This window comes from Triturus cristatus, chromosome 8, assembly GCF_964204655.1.
Source record: "Triturus cristatus chromosome 8, aTriCri1.1, whole genome shotgun sequence".
Classification (NCBI taxonomy): Eukaryota; Metazoa; Chordata; class Amphibia; order Caudata; family Salamandridae; genus Triturus; species Triturus cristatus.
In genome coordinates, this window is record NC_140591.1 from 496,222,352 (window position 1) to 496,245,170 (window position 22,819).

Here is a 22,819-nt window from a genome sequence, read left to right on the forward strand (position 1 = left end):
GCTTTAACTCACTGGTTTCATGAGGCTTTTAACTTCATTGGAACATGTGTTTCAAGTGCGGGCCGCCTACTGACAAGACCTTGACTGAAGCGTTCAGTTCTCTTTTTGTTCTGCAGAACAGGGATGGACTCGGGGCCTATTTCTTATTACTTTTCTGCTGAGCAAAAGAGAATAAATGAGTTTTTATAAGCGAGGTTTTGTGTGAACTGATGCACCTGCAATTTGGAGAAGACACTTTTTAACTGACACGTGATGTGTCAGGCTATAAGTGAGATTAATAACCCTCTGCAATAATAGTTAATCAATGTGAAAGGGTGGTTCGGGCTGTACACCTAATCAGGACCAGCCATGTTACTATTTCACATCTAAACATTTTAGGAGGAGTGCTGCCCACGCAGTAAAATTAAAATGTGTTGACGGAGTGTTATGGTTTAAGGCACTTCATTCTCCCTCTGAAGATGGTATGAGTCTACTAATCCAATAACAAAAAGCTATTTCTGAGATGTTTCCCCTACCCCTCTTTCTGCACGTAATAATCTGACCATCTGCAAACCGCATTCGACCAGAGCTCCACTCGCACTCGGCTTTGTTGTTCAATCACTGGGACTGCTGGACACGATTATAAGCGCCTCGCAGAATGCTGCAAAACCATTTAATTGTAATATAATTATTCAGCTCTGACTCTCATTTTTTTCATTTTTTTTGTTGATCAGTGTGTATTAATGAAGAAATCTTCTTCGATTAGATTTCCCAAAAACGTTTCTTTTATCATTTATTTTAATTCATAATATATAAATATAACAATAAAAATTCAACAATATATAACGCCATTTTCATTAGTGAGTAGTACCTATTCACTATGGGGCATATTAACAAGGCGGCAAAATGAAATTATCGCCGCTTTTGCGCCTTATCAGCAAAGACACGCTATCGCATGTCTTGCAGACTTAGCACCCGTTTGCAGCACGCCTCCGATCGCATCGCTAATGAGATGCAAAGGAGGCGTGCCTGACAAGACTCCCTTGGGAAAATATCGCGAAGGCAGCTTCGCGATATTAACAAGGGGCCAGAACCTTCGGTATTTTCACCAGCCGTGAGGGGAACGGCTTAGTGGCATCGATAGCGGACCTGGTTTTCTTGGCGCTTTTCAGGGCAAACACCGCCGTGAGGGGAACGGCCTACATTTCCCAGCATTCTTGGCGGCCGCGCACGCCAGTGACGCTACGCGGCAGCGCCGGATCACCGTAAAGCCTGCCAGGGGCCCCCGCAGCGCGGGATGCCCTACCCTTGGCCAGAACCTTCGGAATCTTCACCAGCCGTGAGGGGAACGGTTTAGTGGCATCGATAGCGGACCTGGTTTTCTTGGCGCTTTTCAGGGCAAACACCGCCGTGAGGGGAACGGCCTACATTTCCCAGCATCCTTGGTGGCCGCGCACGCCAGTGACGCTACGCGGCAGCGCCGGATCACCGTAAACCCTGCCAGGGGCCCTCGCAGCGCGGGACGCCCTACCCTTGGCAAGAACCTTCGGAATCTTCACCAGCCGTGAGGGGAACGGCTTAGTGGCATCGATAGCGGACCTGGTTTTCTTGGCGCTTTTCAGGGTAAACACCGCCGTGAGGGGAACGGCCTACATTTCCCAGCATTCCTGGCAGCCGCGCACGCCAGTGACGCTACGCGGCAGCGCCGGATCACCGTAAAGTCTGCCAGGGGCCCCCGCAGCGCGGGACGTGCGCGGGCAGCGCCCGGGCGCAGCCCGGGCCAAGGGCGGGCCCGTCCTTGCCCGTCCCCGACCGGACCAGACGGGGCTGGGCCATTCCCCTAACATCGGTGCATGGGTCCCGGTACATACGTTTGATCCGAGCTACGTTGTGGTTGTGAATACGGTCGCTGGGGCCTGAATCAGGACTTCAAAGGACTCTGTTCCCCAGATGCCCTAACGATTGCTGCTGTGACACGCCTGAGAGCGCCCTGTAGGCGTACAAAGCATTCATCACCCTCCCGCAGCAGACTCGCCTAAACCCGCGAAAAGTTCGGGTAAGACTGGTTTGGACTCTTCTCCCTGAACTTTGCCCCGAAAGTACCCACTTACACCATTGTTGCTTCTTGTACTGCTACCCTCTAACTGGTGAATTGTTTTACCTCTTTTTTAGTTATATTTGTGCCAGCTCATATATGCGAAGTAGCACAATGATGACGAGGGGCAGCAAAAGCAAACCAACACATGGCTCAACACATGTGTCAGGCCCAATTGACCAATACATCACCAGGGCAAACGAGGCAATTAACCAAGGCATATCACTCTTAGAACGTAGGGTGTCTCAAGATCTGGCCTTGGCGAGACGTTCTTCCATAGGCACTCTAGCACTATCTAAGTCACCCCTAAACCCAAGGGAGTCCAGGCCCCTAATTATAGTTCAGGCCGAGACGCATGGAGTCCCAAACATTGTCGATCTTTCGGCATCTTTGGCCTCCTTGGACATACAATCTAGCGAGACCCTTGAGAGGACGCCAGCCCTCTTTAGAAGCCCAAGGCAGGCGTCCCCCACTATTGACGTACTAAGGGGTAAGAGGGAGGGTGCTATTCCCAAAACCAAGAAGGCTAGGGAGGCGAAAAAATGCAAACGCAAACCTACTAAAAAAGCCCCCACTAGCCGGCCACAAAGCAAAAGCACTCTCACACAGGGAGTGACTATGGATACCCTTACCTCTTCCTTGAATGTAATCTCGCCTAAGGACCCTGCTAGTTTGGGGGAGGGATGTAAGACCTGTAAGGCTAACAACCTTCTTTTGTGTAGAATAGATGAACTTATTAAATCCTATATTCAACCCATAGAATTATCACTTCTAAACATCGAAAAATTGTTAGCATCTAGGAATATATCTCCCTTGATTGTTACTCCCAAAGTAGGGCCGGGTGTGGAGCCGATTACACTTGGGGAGCCCAAAAACGTAGCCACGAGGACGGAGCTAATACCATCTAAAAATTGGAATAAAAAACCTAAGCCACCTGCAGGTGATTGCAAGAAGGCTGGGGAGCCTGCTAAATCCCAACCCCCAGTTGCTAACTTGAATTGCACACCGCCTAAATCTCCTGGGGCATTGAACAACATCGATGATAACAGGGATGTGAATGGCCAGCGTATACATTTACCACCTGAAGCTGGCCCATACGTTGTAATTATGACAGGTGTTCCAGGCCTAAGGCCCAATATAGAGGAGCCTTTGGGGTCCCTAAAAAACAAGGTGCAGCACTGGCTCACTATTAATAGACCGCTCCCACCCTTTTGTGCCAGTAAGATTCTAATGGTACGTAGGGTATCCTGGCTAGGCAGTGAAAAAAAACGGATTCGGGGGGACTGTGTTATCGTAAATTTCGATAACCCATACACGGCGGATTATATTTGCCGCCGTGTCACACGGGTCAAGCATGATGGAATAGAGACGAAAAGGCTTTCCTTCTTCTACTCCTCCCCCAACTGCTGCCTTGCTTCAGGAAGGGGTGGGCCCCAAGTTACCAACTGGGTTGGTAGAAGGGTGCGGGATGGTTGGCAGGACTACGGGAGTAGGGTCACAGCTTTTACTGCAGACTGGAGTGATATACCTCTGACCAACAGATTTAGTTGCCTAGACACAGTAGACTGTCCATTATCATGTACAGGGCAAGCAATGGAGGTTGCTGACCATATTTCTTCCAATCTGCCTCAACCCCCAGATAGCCCTCCTAAAAGTGACATAGACATTAACCCTATTCCTTCCACCCAGAAGCCTGCTGCTTATGAAATCCTGCAGGCTCCATTTCCATGTCTTTGCCCGACTCCTACACCAGTTGTATCCATACCCCCCAATGATTGCGTTAGTTCTCCTAAAATTCACTGTTATTATTCTTTGGACACGGTAAAGATCTTAAGTTGGAACCTAGCGGGTATCCAAAGGAAACTGTGTTCACCCGAGTGGAATGCCCTGGTGGAGGCTCATATGATCTGCCTATTTCAGGAGACATGGACTTTAGAACCGCTTCACCGGGTTGGATATGCCACGTATTTTGTTCCAGCCAGTCTCCCCAGAAATGGTAAAGGTCGCCCATCTGGAGGCTTGCTCATATGGGTAAATATCGCCCTGAACTGTCGAATAGACCGGAAAAAAATTAATTCCCCTGACATCTTAGGAATTTCTCTAAGAGGTCCCCATATGGGTTCTACCCTCGATTTGTATAATGTTTACGCTAGAGGCACTAAATCTGGCTCAATGTCCCCGACAGTGTCTACCCTTGAATGGGAACTTAGGAATAATTCAGCTGTAGCTCAAGTCCTGGTTGCGGGAGACTTTAACTGTACTTATGAGCCTCTCACAACGGTCGATATTTCTGACCTAGGTGAGGACGATGCTAGATGGGGTATTCCAACCCTAACCATCCCCCCGATTAAAAAATGGTCACGAACAGCGATCCAGCTGAATGCTCTAACGCAAGAGTTTGGCTTAAGAGCTGCCAATGGCCGCACAAATTCTGACCCCTTGGGTGCGGTCACATTTAACAGAGATAACCACACATCAAGGATTGATTATATCATGCTTGATTTTTCTCTTTGGGGCTTGGTTCAGGATATGATAGTCTTGCCTACTATTGAAAGCGACCATAACTCGCTTTCCTTGTCCCTTAAGAATCCCTGGCCGAATGAAGTGATTAAACCATCTTCTAGGTCATCAGACACTAGTTCTGTCTCCTCCTGTGGGAGACGTTTGAAGTGGAAGATGGTCGCAGGGGATGAAATCAAACTCAATATTATTAACACAATCCTTATTGTTTCCCAAATCGAACTGGACAATATCGACTTAGCCCCTCCTCTTATAGGAAGGACTACATCCATTTTCAAGGGAACTCTTGAGACCATCGGAAATGCTTTCCTCAAAAAGAAGCATGTGGGAAAAAAATTGGTAGCTCGTAATCCTAGGGGCAAGCAGGAGTGGTTCACACCTGCCTGCAGATATGCTAAAATTATTCTGATTCGGGCCATTAAAAGCAAAATCCCAGTAGAGATCCAGGGAGCCAGGAAAAATTACAAGGAAACCCTGGTAAATGCTAGAAAAGAGTGGGACCTAGAGTATTGGTGTACTCTAAAAGAGGCTAGATTTGGGAAGGATCCTAGATGCTTCTGGGAAACAATCAGAACCAGAAGTAGACCGGATAGTGATATCATAACATGCAACATCACTAGCCAGGCGTGGGTTACTCACTTCTCCAAACTATATTCTAACCAAGCTAGCGATATTGCTCTAGCTCCCTCTAATGAAGAACAAGCCTGGTTGCCGGATTGCACCAATTTTGTTGTTCCACTCACGAGAGTCGATCATCCCACCGGCAACCCATGTCTAACTATACCTCCTATTGCCTGTGGGTCAGAATTGGTGGATCCCGTCTTTTCTATTAAAGAAGTTGAATATGCAATCAGCACCATTAGGCCTCAAAAAGCCGCTGGTCCTGATGGCATTCCTGGGGACTTGTTGCGCTCCGACATCCCCAAATGGGTAAAATTGATCCATACTCTGCTTATGTGGAGAGGTGTGGCTCACTAGTTAGAGGCGGCAGACCCGTAAGCAGAGAATCAGCCAGGGACCAGGGTTCAATTCCCGACGCGGCAGGGTCGTGGACCAGGGTCAAAAAAGGACTCGATAATTCTCGCCTCGGTACCTACTCTAACCAGGAACATACTCGGCAACTCTGGGCATTAAGCTTGCCTCATCTCTACAACGGCCCCCCACAGACGCCGGGGATGCCTGGTTTCACCTTGGAGATACCCAGTAAGGGACCATCTCACAGGGATAGCCAGGACGGGTTCCCCAGCGGTCTACAGCGCCGGGACGCCCCGTTGCTGGGGCAGCTGTGCGCTTTACAAGTCTACAACATTTACATTTAATGGTATTAGCAGGGGTGCACCCATTCCCGCATCATGGAAAGGTGCGGAGGTTGTGCCTGTCTTCAAGAAAGGGGCTAGGGACGACCCATCCAATTATAGACCCATAAGTTTGCTCGACATAACCCAAAAGGTGGTTGGCAAGGTACTGTTGGTCAGATTACTCCAATGGATCGACGAAAACAACATCCTTTCCGACCTCCAGGCAGGCTTTAGAGTAGGTACTGGCACAATCGAACAAGCCTTTAGGTTGTTGCTAGTATACTGGAAGGTGGTGGTCCTGGCCAAGGGCAGTCTTTACCTCGCATTTATCGACCTGAAGACTGCCTTTGACCTAGTACCGAGAGCAACCCTTTGGAGCGTGCTCTCTGATATGGGGGTACCGCATTATTTATTATTGCTAATCATAAGGATGCATGAAAACACCTTTGCGTAGATTAGATGGGGCAGCGAGGGAGAAAAAACGGGTAGAATTCCGGTTGAGAGAGGGGTTCGCCAGGGCTGTGTGTTGGCTCCCACCCTGTTTTCTCTTTATGTTAATGGTGTGGTTGAGCATCTGCTGAAAGATCCTTCAGATGAACCATCCCTGGTGGGGGAACGTATCCCCACCCTCCTCTTCGCGGATGATACACTCTTACTCTCCAAATCCCCAATGGGCCTCCAAAAACTATTAACCCCTTCCCTGCTCATGACGGAACCGTTCCGTCATGAGCCACGGTTGCCGTGTGCTCATGACGGAACGGTTCCGTCATGACAATCCTGCCGGCGGCCGCTCCGCCTGCGCGGCGCTGTTTCCCCGCCTGTGCGGGGCGACAACGCAAATGGGCGGAGTCATGACGGAACCGTTCCGTCATGAGCACAGCTCAACTGTGGCTCATGACGGAGCGGCTCCGTCATGAGCACAGGCCCGCCGCGCTGCCCCCCTGCCCCCCCCAGCGCTGCAGCGGAATGTCCGCAGCAGCGAAGGGGTTAAATAACTTTCAGTCTTTTTGCGTAGAACGGGGCCTAGTAATTAACACGGATAAAACAAAATACCTTGTGATGAACCCACCCAAGAAACATCTGGGTGGAACCTCCCTGTACAGACAACAGAATTTTGTCCCTTCTGTATGTCTAGAAGTGAGACTGTGGCACACTTTCTATTCGAATGCCAAGTGTATGCACTCCCCAGAAGAAGATGGCTCAAACAATTGCGTCGTTCATTAGGTACTAGGCAGCACATTGAGGCATTGCGTATTTTAAGGTCTGACTCCCGGCCATTGTACGCTTGTGCCCTCTCTAAATTTTTATCTTGGGCATGGCGCATTAGAACTAATAGGCTTAAAATAACTGTTTAATCTGTTCTTATAACTTATTTATGATATTCTTCATTTTTATTGTAAAAAATGATTTTTAATCTAAAATGAATTATTATTTTTACTGTAATGCTTTTATGATATCTTTTTATCGAAATAAAGCCTAAATGAAATGATATTAACAAGGGAGGGTAGCGATTTTTAAAATCGTGTTAAGTATGCCTTAACGCAGGAATTTAACATCTGTTACATTCCTGACTAAGGCATACTTAACATGGGGGGTGGATTTTGTGGCTAAGACCACAGGCCCTATCATCTAGGATATCGCCGTTTTCCACCATGGAAAACGGCAATATCCCAGCTATCTCTGGAATTTCTGTCGCCTCGGTGATGTGCGTTGTTAATAACGCGCAAACCGGGCGATAAATTCCAGAGATAGCCGGCGATAAATATGCAAGCGCTAAGCGCGCTTTGCGATATTTATCGCCGGCCCTTGTTAATATGCCCCTAGATGAGCACAACATATATAGGCAAACCACGTCACCTCACAGTAAGGGTAGACAGTTAGAAAAGCACCGTTTAGAAGCATTTCGCCGATGTTTAGGTATACGGAACTCTGTTAAAAGTAACATAACAATCTGCTATTTTCCATTAAAATCAAAGTGTTGAACAATATATTTCCTAAAACGATGAGTAGATATTTGAAAACCGTGGTGATATTGGACAGAACATCTCCTAAAATGTCCATTATAATACGAGGTAACTCCCGGTGTGAGCCGGACATTAATTAATTGATACCCGAAGACAAACCCTTGCTTTGGGATCTGTTATCAGGAAGCAGAGTTTTTATGACTTTGAAACTACTGGTTTGTGTATATCTGGTGTGATCGAGAGAGCCATAAGGATTCTAACCCACTGTGAGCTTCTGTCAATATGGTTTTGAGAGGCAACCACTTGTGCCTGTCTTAAATTATGATGAGCTGCTGCACTACTGTGGTAAGAGACCCTCATCTGTTGACACATAAATCAATCAATCATGACATTTCTGGAGCACAACAGCTTCCAACCAGTCTTCCTGGTGCTAAACCAACAAAAAGAACTAATACAGAAGCCAGTCACTGGCTGACAAGAAAACGTCTTACGTTTTCTTAAAAAGACTTTCATTATTAATCAGCCAGAGTGACAGGTTTAGCAAATTTCAAGCTTTGGTGACCATATAGGTAAAAGATCAGCGCCCCCCAGGTAGAAAAATGGAACTGTGGGCATTTTAGATCTCAGAGGACAAACTGGCCAATAGTGACAACGCCCCTTACAAAGATACATGATACAAGGGGGCGGTACTATGAAAATAGCGAAAAGCGATGAGCAGAGCTTTAAAGCTAAACGCTTTGTAATTGAAAGCCAGTGAAGTTAGTTCAAATGTAAACAAACAGATTGGCATTTGGGCTCCGTGGTGATGATCCCATTTTCCTGTAGACTTAACCGCGTCTTCCTCTTCCTCCTCTCCATTGCCTTCCTGGACCCCAGGCTTCCTTGCTAGTCGTCTGTGGGGCTTGTGGGTTTTGCATTGTCCTCTGCACTCGGTCCGGGTACATCCATGGTGCTACGCAGTTTATTTGTTTTTGTATTTGTTTTACCCCGCATGACGAGTGGGAATTGCAGGCCTGTCGCTGGTTATCGCTGATTTTTGTAACACGATTGGCCACATAGCAGGAAACTGTGAGATGAAAATGTACCTGCACAACCTCACATCTGTAATGTAGTTCAAATGTCCACTATCCCGCATCAAATAGTCAGCTCCTCCCAAACAGTCGCAATGTACATTGTCATGCAGTCCCGAGGTAAACATGAACAATGCGTCTACATACATGTCAACACAATGTGAAAATGCCTCTCCCCTTCACATAGCAGAGGGACAATCAACACCTCCTGCAGAGCAGACCAGACAACTCATCAGTGATGATGAAGAGGACCTCCACACCCTCGACACCGAAGCCCTACAACAGCGCATTGGCATATTAGGCAATCCACCTCCAGGAGCAGGGCAGCCCAGCTGCATCCAGGAGACCTCACCCCCTGCACAGACCACACAGCAGAAAGCACACACCACCACAGATGGCTCCCAGCACCTCACAGAAGCACACATCGCATTCCACTGCCAGGTGTCAGACTGCCGGAAGGAGGTGGCTGAACAGGTGTGGGTGGGGTTCGAACTCATGGCAGCCGAACTCGATTACATACGTGGGTGTCTAATTGCCATCAAGGACCAGTTACACTCCCCAACGGACACACACACTGCGATATAGCCGCACGCATTTGCACATTTCCAGTACTGAACCACGCCCAGAGCCCCGGGAATATCATTCACACCCCTACGCTGGACTTGCATACACTAACCCAGTCCACTCCTCCTACGTATGAAGCGGGGACGACAGAGCTACATGTACAAGGTCTTACCCACTGCCTGCGGAGACATGGTTGCGTCTGCTGTAAATTGCCCAATGTTATGTGGTAGGGCCCGGGGCCACCATGCATATGCAATGAGCACACAGACACACTTTGATAGTCAGTTAAACTGGCCACGGGCACGTGCGCCCAGCCACTCTTTATTACCAGGGTCACCTGACCAGTGACGCCTTTGCTGGATGGGTGTGGGTTGAGTGTGAGCCAGCCCTCAGGGAGTGGTTGGTGCTGGCAACAACTTGAACAGTGTTCACCATTAAAGTGGAAACAGAAAACACCAACATAACACAAACAACTGCGAAGCATCATGTTGGTAGCCGGAGCAAGTACAGAGGTCCCCCAATATCCAATTAGAAGGGTCGGCGAGTCACAGTGCACTGAGGTACGGGCACCAGAGCTGATCGTGCTCATGTGAAGAAAGTGTCCAAGATTGGGTCCCTTTTGGGATATTCCTGCTGCAGCTGCAGTAGGGTGTTTTGCACCTGCCACATCTTCCCCATCATTGTCCCAGGTCTTCCCCACTGCTTGAGGTGACATAGTTGTGTCCACAGTCCACAGCACATACCTCATCCATAGCTCCTGGTGTGTAGCTGGACTACCACCTCCAGTCTGCATTGCTGCCTCCTGCCCTCCCATTGTCTGTGCCTTCACCCCTCCGCACACTGGCCACATCTTCCCCATCATCGTCCCAGGTCTTCCCCACTGCCTGAGGTGACATTGTTGCGTGAACTGTCCACATCTATTGGAAAGTGTCCATGAGTTATGGTGCACTGAGTTGGTGGCACCTGAAGAGCTGAGCAGTGTACCGAGCTGATGATGGCATCCAAGACATGTGTGAGCAACTCAGATAGTCTGGCTGTAAGACTCGTACGACTCTTGCAGTTGTTGGTTGGAGGTGGTCCTGGTGGTGGTGGTGTGTGCTTCCTGTGGTGATGTGTCGTCTGGGCAGGTCAGGACTCGATTTGATGTGTAAGCCCTGGTGGACCGCAGTTGAGGCCGGAGGCAGCGGACAGCACAGGGCCACTGACACATGGCGTTGATGAGCCCCAGGCCATCAACACAGAGACCATCCAATAGTTAATCAGACTGGGTTCGTTACTTGAGCTGCACAGAGTTAGTGGCCCGGGATGCACTGTGGCTGGCAGAGGCACACTGCCACGGGACAATGACTTGCGGTGCACTGAGGTGGGGCCACGTGAGCTGAGCGGGTCCTCATTGATGTCCAAGGAGAATGTTGCGGAGTGTTTCAGGGGACAGTGGAAGGTGTCCTTCCAGGGCATGATGCATAGGGCAGAGGCAAGCCGAAATAGGCAAATGGAGGAGTGGAATGCTACAGACTCCTTTTTACCACCAAGTCAGTATCAGCTACATGATGATGAGGATACAACCAGGCCATAGATTCAGATGCCACAAACGTTCAACCAGAGAGTGTCCATGAATTTCGGGGCACAGAGTCAGTGGCAGCAGGGCTGAAAGGGGATGCAGTCTGCGATGAGGCCTGTACAATGACATAAACTCAGCCATAAATAAATCAAGGCTCAGGTCCAAATGTTTGACCTACTGGACCAGTGTAGGCTGAAGGCAGTGGTCAGCATGGGCCCACAGCCATGTATCATTGGCTTGCGTGCACAGAGCTAGTGGCACCAGAGCAGTTGTTGGTAGTGTTCGATTACCTCCGTAACGAGGATCCATTTTTCCTCCGGACTGAACCACGTCTTCCTCTTACTCCTCTCCTTGCGTACAATGATATGAACACAAATCAAGACTCAGTTCCGAGTGTGTGTGACCTACTCGACCGCAGTGTAGGCTGAAGGCAGTAGTCAGCAAAGGACCACAGACAGGTGTCATTCGGATGCTAGGCACAGAGTTGGTGGCACCACATCAAAGGGAGTACAGTGACAAAGAATCTCCCATAAAGTGTGTACTTTGCCATTGCATAATCAAGACTCAGTTCCACATCTGTGACCTACTTGACCGCTGTGTAGGCCGGAGGCAGCGGTCAGCGCGGGCCAACCACTGTTCAGCAAGCTCCTACTGGAACTCTAACACATGACGTTGAAATGGCATGTGTGGATGACTTGAGGTTGACGGAGGTAGAAGCACCAGGGCTGAGCGGGTGATTAGCCAGCGATGATGCCGAGTCCTGCCTAGTATGGTTTGGAGTGAGGCCTGCTGGACCGCAGTGTAGGCCGAAGGCGTAGTCAGGAAGGGCCCACAGATACGTTTGGTTGTAATGCTATGCACAGAGTTGGTGGCACCACATCGAAGGCTGTATTGTGATTTGAACTCTGCATTACAATGTGTACTCGGCCTTTGTATGATCAAGACTCAGTTCCAAATGTGTGACCTACTTGACCGCTGTGTAGGCCGGTGGAGTTCGCCAACGAAAAAGTAGTGCAGCTGGCCTGTCTCGTGGAGGACATCGATGGTCTGAGGAGGCTGCCAGGGTCGCATCCCTTGGAGCTTGCACAGGCATGTGGTAGGCCCTCTCCGACACACGCCAGAGTCAGTAGGTGAGCGGTGTGGTCTTGTTGCGCAGGGGTGGGCAAGACAGGTCTGGGGACCTGCGGCCTGGGGTGCAGCAGGCGCACATGTTCGCAGGCACCGCCGCTCACGGCGTCGGCTTAGTGGCGTGCTGGGAGGCGGCGCCCTGCCAGACACGTTGGCCATTCCAGAAGCGAACCATGCCTAGAGCAACAGCCTTTTTATTCACACTCCTATGCTGGCCTGGCATACGCTGGTCCAGACCACTACACTCACGCTTACAGGGGGGGATGTAATGAGCTACTTTCTGCGCTCTTTCCCACTGCCTGGGGTAACATGGTTGTGTCCGCTGGTAACTACACTCCAAACACCAGCAGTATATGTCGACATGGGCATGTCTGTGGTGTGCATACTGCAGTCTGGCCAGCACATGCATGCCACACTTGGCGTGGTGTACATTCCCATTCATGGGTCACTTGCCTCCTTCGTATATGCATGGTTCCCACCTCTCCCCACATTCTGCTATTGTGTGGCTGTGGTGCCATGCCATTGATGGCTCGTGTACATGGCTTACCCAGGTCACCACAGTAAGTTGTGCTGTTGTGATTGGTAGGTGGGCATGTTGTTTGGCATGTTGTGTGTGAGTTTGTAACATGTGCATTCCCAGAGTTGTGAGTTGCATGATTGTGGAGTTGAGGTGTGTGGTGTTTCCATTTGCTACTTGCCAACGAGCAATGCAGTCCCATAGATGGCAGTCTTAAAGCGCTGGTTGATGATGGTCTGTCAGAAGATGAAGGAATAATGCACACTGCCTGGGTAGTTGGCAACGACATCGGTGAAAAGTCCCCGGTGGTCCATTATTGCCTGCACATTGATGGAATGCGTGTGCTTCCTGTTGCAATAATTGTGTGCAGTGGCGAAAGGGGGTATGATGAGTACTTGTGTGCAGTCGATTAGCCCAACATGTGTGGGAAGGCAGCTATGGCGTAGAAGCCTTGCTTGGTTTCCAACTGTTACTGCGCAGTGAGTACGAAGTGAAGGTACTGGGGTACCAAGCTGATGATGGCATCAAAGACAGGTGTAAGGAACTTTGATGGGGCTGGCAGTGCGACTCCTACGACTCCGGCAGTTGTTGGTTGGAAGGTCCCAGAGGCCAACATGTGCAGCACAGCCAGCAGCTTTGTCTGTGGAGGGATGTAGGTTCTCCTCTGTGTTGGTACCGTCAGCCTGTGGGTAATGATGCTCAGGATGCGTAGGATGGTTGTCCTTTTAAGCCTGTAGTGGCTAATGACATCCTCCGGTGTTGGGTCTGTGAGGCTGGTGCGTTTTCTGAAGGTCCGCTGTCTTTGTCTGTGCTGCCTCTGTGGTGGTCCTCGGGGGGGCAGTCAGGGCCTGGGGGGGTTGCGGGCCTGGGTGTGGTGGCCGTGGGTGTTGTGGCCCACTTGGGGCTCCAAGCTGCATGACGAGTAGCTCCATGGCATCTGTTGTTCTTCAGGTATGGCTCTGGGCTGAGCTCCCTTTATGGTGCAGGCTGTCGTCCGACTTAACACCAGGTCAGAGCAGGTGTTAAATACCTGCTGCTAATGCACCTTATTGCATGTTTTGTGAACTTATCGCCAATCTGGCTGGTCATTGAGAATGTTGCGAAGTGGTGTTGTTGCGGCTTTTTACACGGGAAGCCTACTTTGCATCTCATTAGCGTTAGTTGCCAGTGTGATCTGTGGCGATGTTTTTTGCGGCTGCTATCGCAGGAAAAGTGGTGATATGGGCTGTTAGCACCAGCTTGTGAATAGTGCAATGAGTTTTTCGCCACTTTGGCAGCGAAAAAGTGCCGCTAACTCGACAAAAGGTCCTTGTGAATATGCCCCTTTGTCTTAGAAAAATTAAATTTTAAGTAATTACAGTTCATCCATTTTGCCACCTCAAAAAAACATTCCTTAAAAGCAGACTGATCAACTGTTTCCTTTTTTGTGAACAAGAAAATACGTTGTGTGTCGTTTTCATCAGAAATTGCCTGAATGTAATAAGAGTCACTTATGGAAGCCAGAGGTACCAAATATATATTCAGCAATGTAGGGCTCAATGAAGAACCTTGAGAAAAACATTATTTAACTGATTTTGAAGCAGATGAAAAAGCTCTAAAATGACAGATTGTTCCCCATCCAATAGACAATAACTATTGAATCTATTGAAGAGCAGTTCCACTGTCTCCTGGGTCTGCAAGTCTAAACAGCCGTATCTGATGTGTGATAGTGTCTAAAGCTGCTGATAAATCCAACAGGAGTGGGTTGGCCATTTGACAATGATCGAGGCATGAATTAATATAAGCGGACACTACAAGCAGGGCTGTTTCAGTACTGTGTCTTGAGCGAAAATCGGATTGTGATGGATGCTGAAAATTATAAAGTTCCAGATAATTATTGAATTGGCAATTGAACAGATTTCAAGAATCTTTGAGGCAGATGGAAGCAGAGAAAAATCTCTAATATGTTCTAGCTTTGAGAGATCTACTGACGGCATCTTGAGCAAAGGAATCACTGCTGCCTGCTTCCAGCACTTAAGGCAAAAAGTGCTGCAGCAACAAATGATGGATGGAATGCTGAATAAATCAAACATTCATCCCCAGTAAAGAGATCTCGGTGAAAATCCATCTTTCTTTTGCTCACTACGCCACCCCAGTTTGGACTTAGCCATAAGCAAATCAGTCTTGATCGTGCTCCTCATGGGAACAGTCCAGCCCGAACTGCCAAGCCGGGTCCTCCCTGGACCGGAAATAAGCATCCTAGGACCGGTTTTGGTCTATCTCCCCATATCAGCCAGGCTAGATTGAATCCAGTTGCTCTGCGAGCATGGGATCCAAGTCTGGGCATACCCATCCCACTGAGGGCAAAAAGTGCAGCAGCAACAAATAATGGATGTCCCCTGTCTTTGAGCATTAAACATCCAAAAGGATTTACTTTAAAAAACTTCCATTTTTATTTAGATCTGGTCGCCCGCTGTCAAGAGGAGGTCGTAAAACAAAAATCCTAAATGCGTCGACCTTTACTATCCAGGACCAGAGTCATTCCAAGAAGAAAAGATATACAACAAACCTACAGGGTTATAATCCAAACAAATGTTGTTGAATGCAATTAATTTGAGTTATGTATTAGTTGGTCTATTACAAGTAGACCTTGTTACCTGGAGACAGTTTCTTATTGTTGTTGCCGTAACAATGACACGTTATCTGTCAATGCGGTCACTTACAGCATTAATCCACTTTTTCAACTTGTTAAAAGCTTGCAAGATGAGTTGATATGTCTTATTGTCTCTCAATGTGTTGTTACTCTGCCCTTGTTGTGTAAAGTTGACAAAGCAACCTTGAAATAAGTAAATGGTTGGATAAGAAATGATTTTTGTAGTCAGTGTCTTTTTTTACTGAGGTGATGCAATGCCTTTATAATTAAAGTGATGGACATTTTATGAATTAAAATGATGTAATCATATAAGGCGAGCTCACCCACCAAAGATTACAAATGAAATGTTAACCGCTTTTCAAACTTCTTGTATATCTATCCTACTAGAGCTCCCTTCATTGTTTATATTGTGCCAGTTGCATTAGCAGAAACTAGAGCAGGTGGCGGCTCTAGGTGACAACAAACAGGAAAAATGGCCTCCCTCGTCCTCAAGCTATCTACAAAAGCATAAAACGCGGGTCCAAGACAGTCATGCTTCTGAAAAGTAAATAAAAAAATCCATAAAAACTGAACACATGGACAGGCTGAGCGAGGAAAGCTGTTGCCTAACTCAGCCTAGTATCTGCAGACAGGTAGCCCTGACACAGGTGGCACATAGAATAAATTGGTTGTGGCCTTTGTGGGCCTTATAGTTTAATAGGGAGTGCAATAACAAATGTGACCTTTCTTTTGATTAACATTTAAGTCTATAGTGCACAACAATATAAGGGCTGCAGTCATGTAGACTACCATGAGGATGGGGCAGGAGAGCGTTCAGTGACTAAATATCGAGGGACATAATATAGAATGCCCAAAATATCGACTCCAAAATATGGAAGTACAGAATATAGAATCCCTATCTACAAACAGGTAAGTACTAAAATATCGAATCTAAAATATAGAATGTTAAAATATAGTTAGCTAAAATATCGATTTTTTTAAATGTATTAAAAATAATATAAAAGTAATTAAATAGAGATTTTGTTGGATAGTGAGAGCGTAAAAATTACTATTCCCACTCCCGTGAGTGCAATAGTAGGGAAAACGTTGGCTAGCGTAGGGGTAAAAATTACTATTCCCACTCCAAAGAGTGCAACAGTAGGGAAAGCGTTGGATAGCGTAGGGGTAAAAATTACTATTCCCACTCCAGTGAGTGCAACAGTAGGGAAAACGTTGGCTAGCGTGGGGGTAAAAATTACTATTCCCACTCCAAAGAGTGCAACAGTAGGGAAAGCGTTGGATAGCGGGAGCGTAAAAATTACTATTCCCACTCCAGTGAGTGCAACAGTAGGGAAAGCGTTGGATAGCGGGAAGGTAAAAATTACTATTCCCACTCCAGTGAGTGCAACAGTAGGGAAAACGTTGGATAGTGTAGGGATAAAATTTACTATTCCCACTCCAAAGAGTGCAACAGTTGGGAAAGCGTTGGATAGCGGGAGGGTAAAAATTACTATTCCCACTCCAGTGAGTTTAACAGTAGGGAAAACGTTGGATAGCGTAGGGGTAAAATTTACTATTCCCACTCCAAAGAGTGCAACAGTTGGGAAAGCGTTGGATAGCGGGAGGGTAAAAATTACTATTCCCACTCCAGTGAGTTCAACAGTAGCGAAAGCGTTGGATAGCGGGAGGGTAAAAATTACTATTACCACTCCTGAGAGTGCAAGAGTAGAGAAAGTAATGATTTAATATTAAAATAAAATTTAATTAATTATCAATACCAATAAAACATTAATTAAAAACAATTACCAATTAATAAAAATGAATTACCATTGAAAAAAAAGTATTACCAATTAATAAAAATTAATTACCAATTAATAATTAATTATCAATTAATTATCAATACATATAAATACAAATTAAAATTTAAATTACTCCAATTAATTTACTTCCCACCCAATTCCCCTATAAACCCACAACCCACTCCCAATAATAAAAAATACAATTAACATTATTATCAAGTAATCAATTAATAAAAAATAATTTCCAATTAATAAAAATGAATTACCAATAAATAATTAATTATCAATTAATTATCAATACACATAAATACAAATGAATATTTACGTTATTACAATTAGATTACTTCCCACCCAATTCCCCTATAAACCCACAACCGACTCCTAATAATAAAAAATACAATTAACATAATTATCAATTAATCAATTAATAAAAAATAATTACCAATGAATAAAAATAAATTACCAATTAATACAAATAAATTACCAATAAAGAACTAATTATCAATCAATTAATTATCAATACATATAAATAAAAATTTATATTTAATTTACTATAATTAAATTACTTCCCACCCTATTCCCCTATAAACCCACAACCCGATACGGAATTAAATTACGCAAAAGTTAAATTACATAACATTCCTTACTTTAAAAAAATTAAACACACATTACAAAAATAATACATAATTGTACCACATATACTACCATACATAACACTAAAAAAAATCCGATATTATGGAAATATATATTTTTAAATTCGATATTATGGAAATCGATATTTCATACCCCAATTTCGATATTCTGTCCTATCTATATTTTAGTAATTCGATATTCTGTGCTATCTATATTTTAGAGTCGATATTCTGTCCTGTCTATATTTTGGATTCAATATTTTGGTCGTTTACCGCAGGAGAGAAGGTCTTCAAGGTACTTTTTAATGTGCAATGCTTTTTAACGATTACATCGGTGTCCTGAGTGCAGAGGCACAACTGCGCTACATTTGAATGAAGAGGGTACACTACCTGATCCCTGGGAAGCCCCTCTGATCTGGGACTTCTGGGAACCAGCCACTCTTAACCACTGCTGTGATTTTTCAACTTTTGTAAAGCATTGGGTTTATTAGTTGCAACCTGTGTGAGTCCTTCGCAAGTAATAAGTGGCACGTTTCTCTTTACAGGGGACCTTTGTAGTGCATGGCTCTCTCAGTTTAGGGAAGTAGAATAGTCTTGTGCTTACTCAGAAGAGGTGGTTTGGGCTAGTAACCTAAGCCACGGGTGTGCTACAAAAATACTCAATCAATTATTTTCCAGTCAGTACTTTTGCTCTTAAAAAGTAAAAATACTTTTATTACACACACACACTTCTGAATATACCACATTTAGTTATAATTATGCAAAATCAGGTCGATGGAAATACATTTTATGACACCCTACTGACACGGCACAAACCTCTAGTGAAACCTTATCGCTATGACCTGCAAAGCACATCATTAACATGGCTCGAGAGGACCTATTTGCCCAGGAAAGATGGCTATCACAATCTAGCTACAGGTCCTTCCGAAAAACTACCCACCCAACCTCTTCAAGATTGCAGTAAAAAAATTCAAGCAAAGACTACTAAAAGACTTCCCAGAAACACTCTTCTCTGACATCTATTTCAGTATGAAAAAAAGAACCCTAAAATCAGACTTCATCTTTTTCATGCGCTGAACAGCAAAGTGGAGAGAGTTGCTGAACACACTTCTGGAAGTCTCAAACTCCACAAGAACACTTCATGGTCTTAAAATCCCTAGCTCACCCTCCTCCATCTTTAATACTGAAGTAGCAATATCAACCTACAGAAATGGTAACATACTGGTGCAAGTGTCGGACCCAAATCTGGTAAACTGTGATAGGCTTTCCTAAAGCTATGTGCACACACAGGATCAGAATAACTACAAAGCATGCCTACACTACACCTTTTCCCCCACTACTCCACTGGAACTGCAGCCCACTAGATCAAAGCCTAAAAGCACCTAACAACATTCTAAACAGTTTCAATATCCCCAACCCAATTGACATGACCACAACAATGACAGGAACGAGACATGCCGCCTCTCAAGTCCCAGGCTCTTACACAGCCATTACCACCCATTCGCCCTTCCACTTAGAGACAGTGCCCTAGGAAGAGTACAGAAGCACTCACCCAGACTTAAAAGCAGCCTCATCAGTCAAGTTCAAAGTAAGCTTTATTCGATTATTAAAATTTCAATCATAAAAGCACAAGACAACAAATATAAAACTTACTATGCAAATTAAGCCAGATACAATTTAAGAAAATCAGATATGCAATTTTATAAAATCTAATAATCAGCACCCAATCAAGTAAGTTAAAAGACCATACTTTTTCTGGCAGCAATAGATGTAAGAATAAACGTGGCAGTAAAAAAGCACATGTCTATCTCTTTTAAAGAAAACAACAGGTTCAGAGCAGATTTCAAAGTACGAGACCCGTGTTTCTTAAAAAGTGGTTTCAGATAGGCAATGCGCAAATGCCTATACAAATCACATTTTAGGAGAAAATGTGTGGCACTCTGTTTAGATACTCCATCACATGGACAAAGGACAGTAGGGTATTTTCTTATTGATGGAAAAGACACCAAATGGTGAACAATACCTAATCTCAATCAAGTCAATACGAATCGATTCGAAGATCTAGTATCTTGAGAAAGGTATGGTTGAAACCCTACGGTAGGCTCCTGTGAAAAATAATCCTTGAAAGCAGTAACCACACATTTTAACCATGGGATTTGCAAATATTTATCTAGAGAGAGGCAGTCCTTAATAATGCTTTTGGTAAATCCAGTCTCTTCCTTCATCCATATCGACCTCCATAACATTAGTGGTTTCAACTCTACCAAATCAGACAAATAATTCAGCCCCAACTCACTATGAATTAAAGAGGTAGAAGCGGACGAAGGGAGACATAATAACTTTTTTAGAAAAAGCATTTTCCTCAATCTGAAGCTCTCCATGAGGGTAATGGCCCCAAACCCCAGCGCCATAGAGCGCTGCCGAAACACACTTATTGTTATAAATGTGTAACATATCAAATATGCGGCGATCCCCCAATTTAATTGCAAATTTAAAAACGCCATAAGCGCATCTGGCCATTTTTGCTTTAACATTTAAAATTTCTTCATGCCACATGCCGTTATTTGAAAACATGATGCCAAGGTAACAGAACTTGTTTACTAAAAGAATTTCCTGATTCTCAATATGGAAGGATCTCAGGTTCCTTATTTTACGGCCACATGGTAAGACAAAGGTCTTGGAATTATTTAGTTTTAATTTCCTTTCCTTTATAAAATCAGAGAATTTATTCATTAGTTTTTGTAAACCGATTGGAGTTCTCGAAAGGAGGACAGTGTCGTTGTCATAAAGCAACACAGTTACCACCTGACCATCGATTTGCGGGGCATCACAATTAACCTTTTTTAAAATGGCTTCAATGGTGTTGATAAAAAATGGAAAAAAGAAGGGGTGCCAACATGCAGCCTTGCCTAATGCCAAGATTCACCGAAATTTGACTTGTACATTCGCCTTCGTGACCATATCGTATTTTAGCAGACAATTTAGCATAAAGTCGTGCCAAAAAGAAGATAATAGCCTGTGGGGCACCTAGGTCCAAAAGGGTTGACCAGAGTAAACCATGGTCAACCAAATCGAATGTGCAACTAAGATCGGCAAAGCAGAGATAAAGGGATCCCTGCTTTGCACATGTATATTTCCCAATAATAAGATCTAGGTTTACGCATTGTTCCAAGGTTCCCCTACCTTTCCTGAACCCATATTGAGATTGAGCCAAAATCCCCTTATCCTTTGCCCATTCCTCTAATCTAAATAGCAAAACCTGACTCATCATTTTTAGTGAAGAGTCTAGGAGAGAAATAGGGCGGTAGTTTTTGGCTTCTGATCTGAGTCCCTTTTTATATATAGGGATTATTATGGATTCCCCCCAGGTCAACGGAATCGCTTCCTCTACAGCTGCATTAAAAATATTAGATATGACCGGGCCCCATATAACTGTATCGGCTTTATAAAGGTCGATAGGCACTCCGTCTGTCCCTGGAGCTTTCCCACCTTTGCTACATCTTAAAGCAAGTACTACTTCAGAAGGAGTAATATTAAGAGGGATAATAGGCCATATGGCTGCAAGTTGACTAGGCATACGGGATGTATCCCTATGGTTAAAAATGGATGAAAAATGGAGGACCCAGCTTTCCTTACTAACTTGGGAGGTAATAATCGGGACATCGTCATTCCTTAAAAAAGGGCTATTGACGGTGTCCCAGAAGAGCTTGCTATTAGATAGCTCCACCGCAGCCGTCAATTTGTCCCACGCTTCAGCCTGGAGTTCGCATTTCCTGCGCTTTAATTGCTCCTTGTAGGATATCCTTAGGTTAATGATAAAAGGCCTGTTCTGAGGTCTACACGAAAGAGCTTTCTTTAACTTCTGTAGAGCCTCGGTACAAGCCTTGTTCTGATTACGTCGCTTTACGTTGGAGGTGGTAAGAACTTTATTGATGATGTCATTAATTTTACTAAAGCATTGTAAAATACCTAGGTGACCAACCTTGGCTTCAAGACACAAACTTATCTCCGATAGACAGAGAGTGACAATTCCTTTCAAGTACGTACTGAGTTAGTGGCAGTCCACTTAATCCTATAGCCACTAGGCCTACTTAGGACAACATCCTTAACAGTGGATTCAGGCCCCTGTTTCCTATAACCCCATAAGGACAAGCATAGGATAATACAGTTGTGATTGCTAACAGATAGATCCAAAGTCACCGGAGTTCCACAAAAGGGAGCAATATTCACTGAAATAACGAAATGATCAATAACAGTACCAACGCCCCTACCCGTAAAAGTAGGGACGAGGTTGCCTTGATCATCTGTAGCGCTCTGTAATACTGCCAGATCATATTTAGCCATAACAGCGTTCAATATCTCTCCATAAGGTTTGTGTGGAAAATGGACCTCCGGAACAACACTGTCAGCAGCAGCGTACCCACAGGCCTCTGTTAAAGATAGGGGACAAAGAGGGGTATTAAAATCAACCACCCAAATAAAATCAAAATTAATGGGATTATCAGAACATAATTTATCAAGAGCACCCGTTAATTCCATAACCGCAGATGTTCGCGCTTGATTAAATAAGTTATTATAATAGTTGATAATCAGAACATTGCGGCCATGGTCTTGCTGTAACCACAACACTTGAGAGTGATATTCAATCATTTCATAAGCCTTAACAACCAGCAGGAGTTTGATTGACAATAAAATTAGAAGACCACCCTTCGCACGACCTGACACGGATTCCTGGGCAGGGAGATTAAAGGAAACAAACCCATCAATGTTAATTTGATCTTTACACCAGGTTTTCTGCATACAAAGTAAGTCACAACTGCCGACAAACTCCCTCCAGCCCAAAACATCCCATTTTCGATGCCACCCGGCTATATTCCAGGTGGCTAGATAATAGCCAGTGAGACCAGAACGGACAAGATCTGTCTGAGACAATGAACCTAAAGGCGTAGGTACGTTCTTAATAGGGGTGGAACCTGTTATCAAATCGGGGGCCATATCTTCACCTGCAACCGATGGAATGGCCTCCACTCCCCAAGCTGGTGTTTCAACATTAGTAGTCTCCAGATCAGAGGGAGAACCCA